This window comes from Palaemon carinicauda, chromosome 18 (genome assembly GCF_036898095.1).
Source record: "Palaemon carinicauda isolate YSFRI2023 chromosome 18, ASM3689809v2, whole genome shotgun sequence".
Lineage (NCBI taxonomy): Eukaryota > Metazoa > Arthropoda > Malacostraca > Decapoda > Palaemonidae > Palaemon > Palaemon carinicauda.
Window position 1 is genome coordinate 88,840,609 of NC_090742.1, and position 10,000 is coordinate 88,850,608.

General features: G+C 32.2%; 1 long non-coding RNA gene across 1 annotated transcript in view; it reads left to right on the forward strand.

The window, feature by feature from the left end:
• Nucleotides 1–7,019: 7,019 nt before the first annotated feature.
• LOC137657930 (uncharacterized) overlaps nucleotides 7,020–10,000 on the forward strand; it is a 4,582-nt gene continuing 1,601 nt past the window's right edge. Inside the window, exons 1-2 of the long non-coding RNA XR_011047239.1 lie at nucleotides 7,020–8,790; nucleotides 8,889–10,000. The exon at nucleotides 8,889–10,000 is cut by the window's right edge and continues 1,601 nt beyond it. This is a non-coding gene — a long non-coding RNA (uncharacterized lncRNA). The remainder of the gene's footprint in view (nucleotides 8,791–8,888) is intronic.

Here is a 10,000-nt window from a genome sequence, read left to right on the forward strand (position 1 = left end):
GGAACACAAGGGCAATAGGGTCAACTGGATTAGGCTGTTAAATGGAGGGATGGGTAAGGTCCGGCAATTTAGCCTTCTTCAGGGATCCTACAATTTTAACGAGCTAGTGGCTTACACTACCAGGGCACACTGGTGCAACTAGCTGCCGTGAAAGTCAGCATTGGGTTTAGTGTCAGCTTTATTAAGTCTAGCAAATACACCTTGATTCACCCCATATGTAGTCAAGGTGTCGTACCGAATTAACGGGATTGTGCCAACGCGGGAAAGCCGAGCCAAGAAGGACAGGGCTTTCTTCCATTGTATGGTGTACAGATCGCATGGGAGTTAAATGGCGCTAGATGAACGATCAGGCTAGGTGTAAAGGAAACTGCATCAAACCTAGTTGTATCCCACACAGTAAAGTGAATTTATAAGTTGAAGGTGGTAAAAGGATAATCCCTTGGCCTTTCAACTGTCGAAGTATAAAATTTGTGCCGTAGTTGCTAAAAAAATCAGGATAGTTAATCTCAATTAAAGAGGTTTGTTTTGTATATATGTCCTGTGTTATTTCATGTTGAAATGTTAAAAAGACTTCGTTTTTCAATATCTCCCAATGAGGAAAGGGAGAATGACAGGACAAAATGTTTTATCTGTCAGGTAGACAAAGATGAAACATTGATGTCACCCAAGGATACTTTAGACGAGAGCAAATCGGGGTATACTTTATTAGCAAAGAATATTTTAGAGTTCAGAAAGCTAAATGAAATACCCATTGCTTGAGATGTAGGACGAATTGATGATGGTCAAGGAATAGAAGAAACACTGATCAGGAATAATGCACCGTATCATCATTCGTGTAGAACAAAATTTAACAATACTAAACTAGATAGAGATAGAAAACGAAGATCAGAAGATAGGTAAAATGGATGTTGCGAGATTTTTGAGATGTGATGAAAACAAAACGGAACTGTTTGTTTTCCTTGCCGACAAAATTGGTGTGATGAGCAACGAAACAGACATCATTGTTACTCGAGAGGAGAATGTTATCTCAAACAACGAAACAGATGTTTCCCAGATTTCACCTTGTAACCACAAAGAGCCCGACACTCGAATGTTTCTTCATGCAAAAGACGCAGCCGTCAACGGCAGTCAGAGTGTCATGATAGTAAGTTCTGATACACATTTTGTAGTCTTTGGTGTTTCATTGTTTGCAGACTTGAATATAGAAAGCCTATGGATTGCTTCTGGGAAAGGAAAGGATTTGAGATGGATCCATTTGCATTAAATATGTAGATCGATAGGTTCAAAAGGAAGAGAATTGCAATTTTTTCACGCCTTCACTGGTTATGTATGATACAGTGTCTGGATTTGCTGGCAAAAGAATGTCTATCCCGAGGCAACAGTTGTTTTTACGAGGCTTAGTTCGCCTACAAATGACTTATCATCTTCTAACATGAGAGTCATTGAAGAGTTTGTTGTGGTGATGTACGACCGCTCTAGTACTACAAACAAAGTCAATGAAGCAAGGTTTGAATTGTTTGCGCGTAAACAGAAGCTTTATTATGCCATACCACCCTCTAGGGCAGCTTCAGTAGAGCATGTGAAGTAAGCTGTACTACAAACGGGACACACATATGGGTCAGTCTGTGGTTTGCATTATGAAATTACCTTCACCTGAAAGTTAGGGTTGGCAAAAAGATGACAATGTTTGGACGCCATATTGAACCAACTTGCGGCCAATAGCAGCGTCATATCAACAGCTCTTAGAATGTTGGTGTAAAATTATTTTTACTGGGAATTGTAAGTGCTATAGGTCAGGATTACAATGCATAGCATTATGCACCTGTACATGCGATGGTACATGAATCAACATGACTTTGTCAGTCTAATTTCCCGCATGCGCTTTGCAAAGTTTTCACAAAAATTGCATTTACAGTGTATAGTGACTTAAATATAGATGTTTTACCTCAAATCTAGGCCACTGGTCATCAAAATTATTTCGTATGGTCAATTTGTCAAATTCTGGAATGGGATTTTGCCGCCATTTTAAAAAATGTGACGGTCATCTTGAAAAGGGAAAAAATTGATTGGCTCACAGTTTTTGCGCAGGGTTTTATGCTTTTATCATAGAATTAACTATTTTGTCAGGTATACGCTCCACTATGAAGAGGAAGTAGACAGATTGCAACATCCGTATCTTACGTCTGGCACAGAATTATTATCCCGCAAAAGAAATGGATTTCTTAAAAGCAATCGCTCATAGATTTTAACTTCGATTTTCTTTTAAACAAAATTATCAAAAAATATGGCAATATATTTTGATCTTGTATATATATATATATATATATATATATATATATATATATATATATATATATATATATATACATATATATATATATATATATATATATATATATATATATATATATATATATATATATATATATATATACATATATATATATATATATATATATATATATATATATGCATATATATATATATATATATATATATATATATATATATATATATATATATATATATATATAAGGAGAAAATGACATGCCTATACCTAATTTTCCATGGGACGAATTGGCCGAGTGACATATTTTCCGAAGCAGAATTGTCCGAGACCTAATTGTTTAATTGTTCGGGATCGAATTGTCCGAGAACGATTTCTCTGAGACTGAATTGTCAGGGACCTAGTTATTCTGGCACCAATTAGAATATAAAGGTAAGATTTCATACTTCATTTCTTATTAAAACTTTAAATTTTGGTAATTTAATTGATCTTACGTCTCTCAAGAAGGGTTAAAAAGAGAGAAATATCAATATAAAACGTAGAGAGAGAGAGAGAGAGAGAGAGAGAGAGAGAGAGAGAGAGAGAGAGAGAGAGAGAGAGAGAGAGAGAGAGAGAGAAATAATAACTATGTTGAAGCTTATGAAAACTCGAAAAGAAAATAATTTTTAAAGATTTATCATTCGTTTTTTAATTCTAAAAAAAAAGGCTCAAGAAAGGTTGGACTTACTCAATGGGATATCAAGTGACCTTTTGAAGTAAACCATTCCTTCTGATGTTTGAAATCAGACACACTAATTTTCCTGGAAAACTGATACTCTTTGATAAATTTCTGGATATCTCTCTTCAAAGGTCAATTGGGTGTTAATCAGAACGTATATAAGTAATATTTTCCTTTGGAAAAGATAACAAAAGTAAAATTACGTTTAGGTCTTGAAGCTGAAGTAATTACAGTATGTTAATTTTATTCATAGAATATCCAAAGCATTTAATTGTTGAATTTATAGTTTTTCCTTCTTTTTTTTAATACTGTTTTGTCCATTGGGGTCAGTTTGAGGCAATGGCTGCCATTAAATGTAATTATTCACTTGGGAAGCTCACACCGACAGAATTTGAGTTTCTTTTATCTTCTTCCTTGGGATTGGAACCTCCTTCGGGAAAATGCTTCTCTCTCTCTCTCTCTCTCTCTCTCTCTCTCTCTCTCTCTCTCTCTCTTCTCTCTCTCTCTCTCTCTCTCTCTCTCTCTCTCGGCTAGTGAAAACTAGGGATTACACATTTTTAAGTATAATTTTGCCAATAATTTTGCACCTGCGACTCAATTTCATTACTTCTAAATATAAAATTTTTTTTGGAAGAAGAAGAGAGAGAGAGAGAGAGAGAGAGAGAGAGAGAGAGAGAGAGAGAGAGAGAGAGAGAGAGAGAGAGAGAGAGAGAGAGCGAGAGAGAGAGAGAGAGAGAGAGAGAGAGAGAGAGAGAGAGAGAGAGAGAGAGAGAGAGAGAGAGAGAGTTGTGGGATATAAACTAACTTTTATATTTAAAAAAAATATATTCCTATTGTGGATACTGTAAAATATCTCCGTCAAAATCTAATAGTATATTTCGGTTTGGATCATTCAACGTAACAATCGCATATAAAAAGGTGTTTACGAATATCATCTAAAGGATGTATAACTATGAAATTTGTAACGGAAAGAATAAATGCAATACTAAATAACTGAGTAACTTAATGATAAAAACATCACTTATTGATCACAAAGTCATTACCGTTTTATGCAAAAGAAAAAGATAATAATAAGAGTTCCATCACTGTTATAGCTCATTCTAGGAAATGTGGATTTCAGGAAATTACCGTTCAACAAAAGATGTAATGAAGCGGAAGAAAGTAGAAAAGGTTTTAAGATAAAGGGGGAGGAAGACTGGAAGGAAAATAATTTTGTTGTGCTAAATTTCTTTAGATTCTATTTCAACAACAATAATCCTTTTCAGTTTTATAATTTGATAAAAAAAAAATTTCTTTGAATAAAATGAAAGAAAATCAATGTGAATTAGCATGTTGCCTTCAGCAAACTATCTTGATTCATAAGCAATATTCTAAACTATCACTTACCTATCAATATGTTTCAAGTAAAGTCAATATGATAATAAACGATAGTGATCGTTATAACCTTTTGAATCCGGATACATTACTTCTTAACCTTCTTGTGATTTCGTTTGTATCAGTAATATGAAGATAGTTTTTTGGATGATGCGAAGAGTCTCTGAGGTTTTTTGAGTTTGCGCTAAGTGTCAACGTAAATCATGATTTAATAGGGAGTTTGACGTTAATTCCTAACAAGTGTCTAAATATAAAAAGGGAAATTATATGCATTATTCAGTTATTTCCTCTAGATCCATTTCGCTTTCACAATGAAAAAAGCCACCTGAAACCTGGTAAAAAAAAAATATGATTGATGTTTACGGACGAAAATTATGGAAACATGTATTTTTTTTTTTCCCCAAAAAGACTTTTGACAAAAATGTACGAGAAATATAACGTTGTTACTGAAGAGTTGAATTTTATGAAATTATCTTTTTTATGTTCTTTGAAATCAGATGAATAGAGCGTTATGATCTAGATTTGCTTGAACGAAACTACAATAAAAGAAGTTCGAGAACAGTTTTATAAATGACAGGCATTTTCTTTTACCTGTTTTATTATCTCTGCATGAAATTAACTATTCCTCGAATGTCACCCAATATTGTTTTATATATATATATATATATATATATATATATATATATATATATATATATATATATATATATATATATATATATATACATATATATATATATATATATATATATATATATATATATATATATATATATATATATATATATACACATATATATATATATATATATATATATATATATATATATATATATATATATATATATATATATATATATATATATATATATATACATATATATATATATATATATATATATATATATATATATATATATATATATATATATATATATATGTATATATTTGACGGGATGTGACATTTCAAGCAATTTTCTTTTTCTTTTTAAGAATAACCATTTCTTATCTGAAATATTAATTTTCTGAGAATATCTAATTGCATTTTAATTTACTTTCATATATTTCCATCACTTATTAAAAAACTTATAGTTCTATTAAAATGCAATATTATTACGATGATAAAAATCGGATATCATGAACTCTGGTAAATGCAATTACAGAAAGATAATAAAAAAAAACATCTGAAAAATAGTTATTGAAGAACTAATATAAAAGCGTTACATAAGAAGGAAGAAAGAAGTAGAGTCCAGAAATGCAAGAATTCTAAACTAAATGATTTAATGAAAGCTGTTATCACTAAAAGGACTCCGTCGAGTATGAAGTTAATGGTATGTGCACAACTAATGCTATCGAAGTGTCCTCTTACACTGGAACTTCTACCTCCCTTGCCGTACTCTAAGACTTGTTTTTTTTTTGCCTCCAGGAACAATATATTTTAATTTTCTATCCTCACAATCCTTATTAATGGACCTTTTACTGACATCTGTTCTTTCAAGATGGCCTATTCACGCTTACATGAATGTCAATGGAGTCAGATCTTTTATCTTATATCTTTCAGGGCCTCCACACTTGCAGCTGTGAGACCATTACATCAAAAAGATCGTTCTTAAGTTGCTGGGTTTAAGCCTCTTTAGCCTTAGGTCATCAGGGATCAATCTCTGTACTATTTTACAAAGACAATAGTACATAAGATTCGCAGTCAGGAAAATGTTTTATATATCACACGACAGAACTGTGCATGGAGATCTTAATGCAAAGGATGTTCAGTATTACGAAAAATCTTATGTAACATGCATAATGAAGTAATTGAACGCCGATGCCCGAGATTAATATCCCGATCAGGAATAACAAATTTAATAGACCCTAAGTTTCTGTGCAATAAATTTAGATGAGAATCAGCAGCTGAAGAGCAGACAAAAGAACAATACTCGAAACAAGGAAGCATGAAAGAACTAAAAACTTCTTCAGAATAGATTGATCACAGAAAATCTTAAAATAATTTTCTCAATAAGCCATTTTTTTGCGCAACTGCAGCCACGGACCTATATATATATATATATATATATATATATATATATATATATATATATATATATATATATATATATATATATATATATATATATATATATATATATATATATTTACATATATATATACATATATGTATATATATAAATATATATATATATATATATATATATATATATATATATATATATATATATATATATATATATATATATATATAAGTATATATATACATATGTATATATATATATGTATATATATATATATATATATATATATATATATATATATATATATATATATATATATATATATATATATATATACACATACACATACATATTTATGAACAGTAACGCTAACAGGAATTACATAAAGTTGGAAAATTAAAGCCAATCACTATTTAAGAATCATTATTATATAAACGATAGCATTTCTTCTTGCTATATATGTCCGTAATGAAAGGATAATGAGGAAAAAATTTACGTGCAGTGTAAATTCGGAGAGAGAGAGAGAGAGAGAGAGAGAGAGAGAGAGAGAGAGAGAGAGAGAGAGAGAGAGAGAGAGAGAGATGTGAAAAATTCTTCACTTGGCAAAGAATAAAATTTTTTCGCGTTACGAAGTATAGCGAAAAATAATTGTCCTAACGACATGTAAGCAGATCTTAAGTATCTTGTTACTTAAGTTCAGTTGTTTTGTAGGCAGTGGCCAATGAGAATTTAGTGTTGGGTGAAACGTATTCAATGTTTGAAGAGGTATTTAGTAAGTGGTCACTTTCTAGCGCACGCTAGCCCGAGCAAGTCGAATTTATTAGCCAGGACGCCAGGCAGGGTCAAATTACAGCTTCAGATGTGAATAGTGTTTTCACGTTAGCAATCAGAATGCTGAAACCGTTTCAAGATGTGATGGAAAATCTATTATCCGATTTCCAGCAGAATATTCAACAAGTATCCGCACCTCGTTAAAGTATTATGGAAAACCATTTGAATGAGCATCGCGTTATTTTGAGGAAACTGATACGATAATGTTAGCATTAGATGCGATTGTTTATCAACTTGGAGGACAAGGAACATCTAAAACTGCTGCAGAAACGAGTTAGTACGCAAATAGCAGCATCGCCGAAAGTGTCAAGCTAGTTAAAGATCGAGGGAAAGTGTGGATTCATATCAACTTTGATGGAAGAGGTCTAGAGCTCAATAAAGGCCGAGAATTGACATTGGAGCCAGGAATGTACCAAGAAAGACGTCGAAAAGATAAGTGAAAATATAGCTGTTTTTATTTTGTATACTTAGCAGTTGGTACAAGGAAATTGGAACATTGTGTTTATTTTATTTTATTGTTTTAATCGCCTGTTGGTTGTTGTTATTCACAATACATTGAACAGAATTAGTTTGGGTCCGGTAAGATAGTCATGGACGTCTAAAAGGGCGATCACAAAATTCCATTTCAAAACCGTTACTGTGGTTGTTGGATTGGGTAACAATAGGTCAGAAAGGGACGAATCAGAATTTATTAAGAGAATGGGTGACACTGGTATCAGAAAAACTAAGAAATAATTCCTTTGACGGTGACCAAGAATGGAAATGGTAAGCAAAGGCTGGTTTTTTATTACAAACTTTTTAAGGATTTAATCAGTCTACAGTCTGCTTATCGCATAGAAATCTATTAAAACTTTGCCAATATCTTTCTCATTGGGGAAAAATTTTAAAAAGTTTTTTATAATGGATATTCTTTAGATATTTTTGAAGCGGCGGTACATCTTTACTAAAGTTCTTAAGTCTGTTAGATATTGGAGATCTAAGGAAGTGAAGATGGAAGTATTTTTAGATGATGGCATAGCTGCGGATGGTTTATTTGAAGGGGCATTGGATGCTAGCTATTTACTTTAAAAGCTTCAAGATTTGGATTTATTTACAAGAAAGTATAATTGGTTTTCAGACTCTAAATTGTATTTGGAAAGGTTTACAGAGGACGAATACTGAAGGCGAATTTCGTAACTACAGTGTTAGGATAAACTATGTCGTTAAAGACCTTGTTTAGATGCCAAACATTCTGAATTAACGAAAACGTTATTTTAACGAATATCTTTTGGACAGAATTGTCTGTTACATAATTTCCACGAAATTTGTCGTGAAAGGTATTGTTAAAATGAAAACGATAAAGTATTTCTGTATTTTTACATATTGAGCAAAGCTAGTTGAGAACTTAATGAAGAAATATCAGACGCTCCGGTTGAGAGCACGTTTTGACGCAGAAATTCATTCTTTTTATTTTGGTCCTTACTTTAACTATATACTTGCATCAGACTTATTTAACCTATTACTTCATTGTGACGCCTAAGATGTAGGCAGTTTATCACTATATTGTGACGCCTAAGGTGTAGGCAGTTTATCACTATATTGTGACGCCTTAGGTGTAGGCAGTTTATCACTATATTGTGACGCCTCAGGTGTAGGCAGTTTTGTGACGCCTCAGGTGTAGGCAGTTTATCACTATATTGTGACGCCTCAGGTGTAGGCAGTTTTATCACTATATTGTGACGCCTCAGGTGTAGGCAGTTTATCACTATATTGTGACGCCTCAGGTGTAGGCAGTTTATCACTATATTGTGACGCCTCAGGTGTAGGCAGTTGATCACTATATTGTGACGCCTCAGATGTAGGCAGTTTATCACTCTATTGTGACGCCTCTGGTGTTGGGAAATTTTTATGTTGTGACACCTCAGTAGTAGGTTTGGAGTAATTCTGAAGTTTTTAGCGATGAATACAGCGCATTTTTTTTTTTTCATATCATGAAAAGAGTGGTTGGAAACTGGACAGCAAATTAATCTTTAAAATTAAACATGAAGGAGCAGGAGGCAGTCGACAGAATTATGTAAAGTACTTTGGCAATGTTTGAACGTTGTTCCAGATAAAATTTTCGATTTTAATGCAAGTAGGTAGCAAAAAGCCAGATTTGGAAATCATAGAAAACCAAAGAATTTAAACTTGTACTGAATACGCTGTTCAGGTCATCAATGTATGTAAGCCCAGAAAGAGTACAAAAGAGCGGATTTTTTGAAGTGTTGTCAACTAACATGGATGAATGGTCAATTCTTTTTACATTTTTCAGAGTTATGGACTTGTGAGAGTTATTAATTCTTTAGACTGTTTTGCTACCTTTAAAAATATGTTGAGGTTTTTTAATCTCTAATATTGGTGTCCAGGTACAGAGGCAATTGATGCTTTAACTTGAGGTTTGGTGCTTTATACCAAAGGTTATTAATAAAATGGAGGTAAAAATTCTTAAGTAGAATATTCCTGAGTGAAAGTCCTCTGCATCTTGACTGTTCATATTAACGAGGGAAACTTTATTGTTAAACTTTGAGTGTTTACGTAACAAAGGTTTTATTACACGGCAAAGATAAGGAGAGAGAGAAAAAAAAAAAAAAAAAAAAAAAAAAAAAAAAAAAAAAAAGGAAATTTTTCGCTGAAATTTAACTTTGATATAGAAGGTAAAGGTTTTTGAAATTACTAGTATATATGTACATTGTTTTATTTTTGGAATCTGCTTTCCAGGATCGTGAATGCAATGAAATGCCAGCAGTC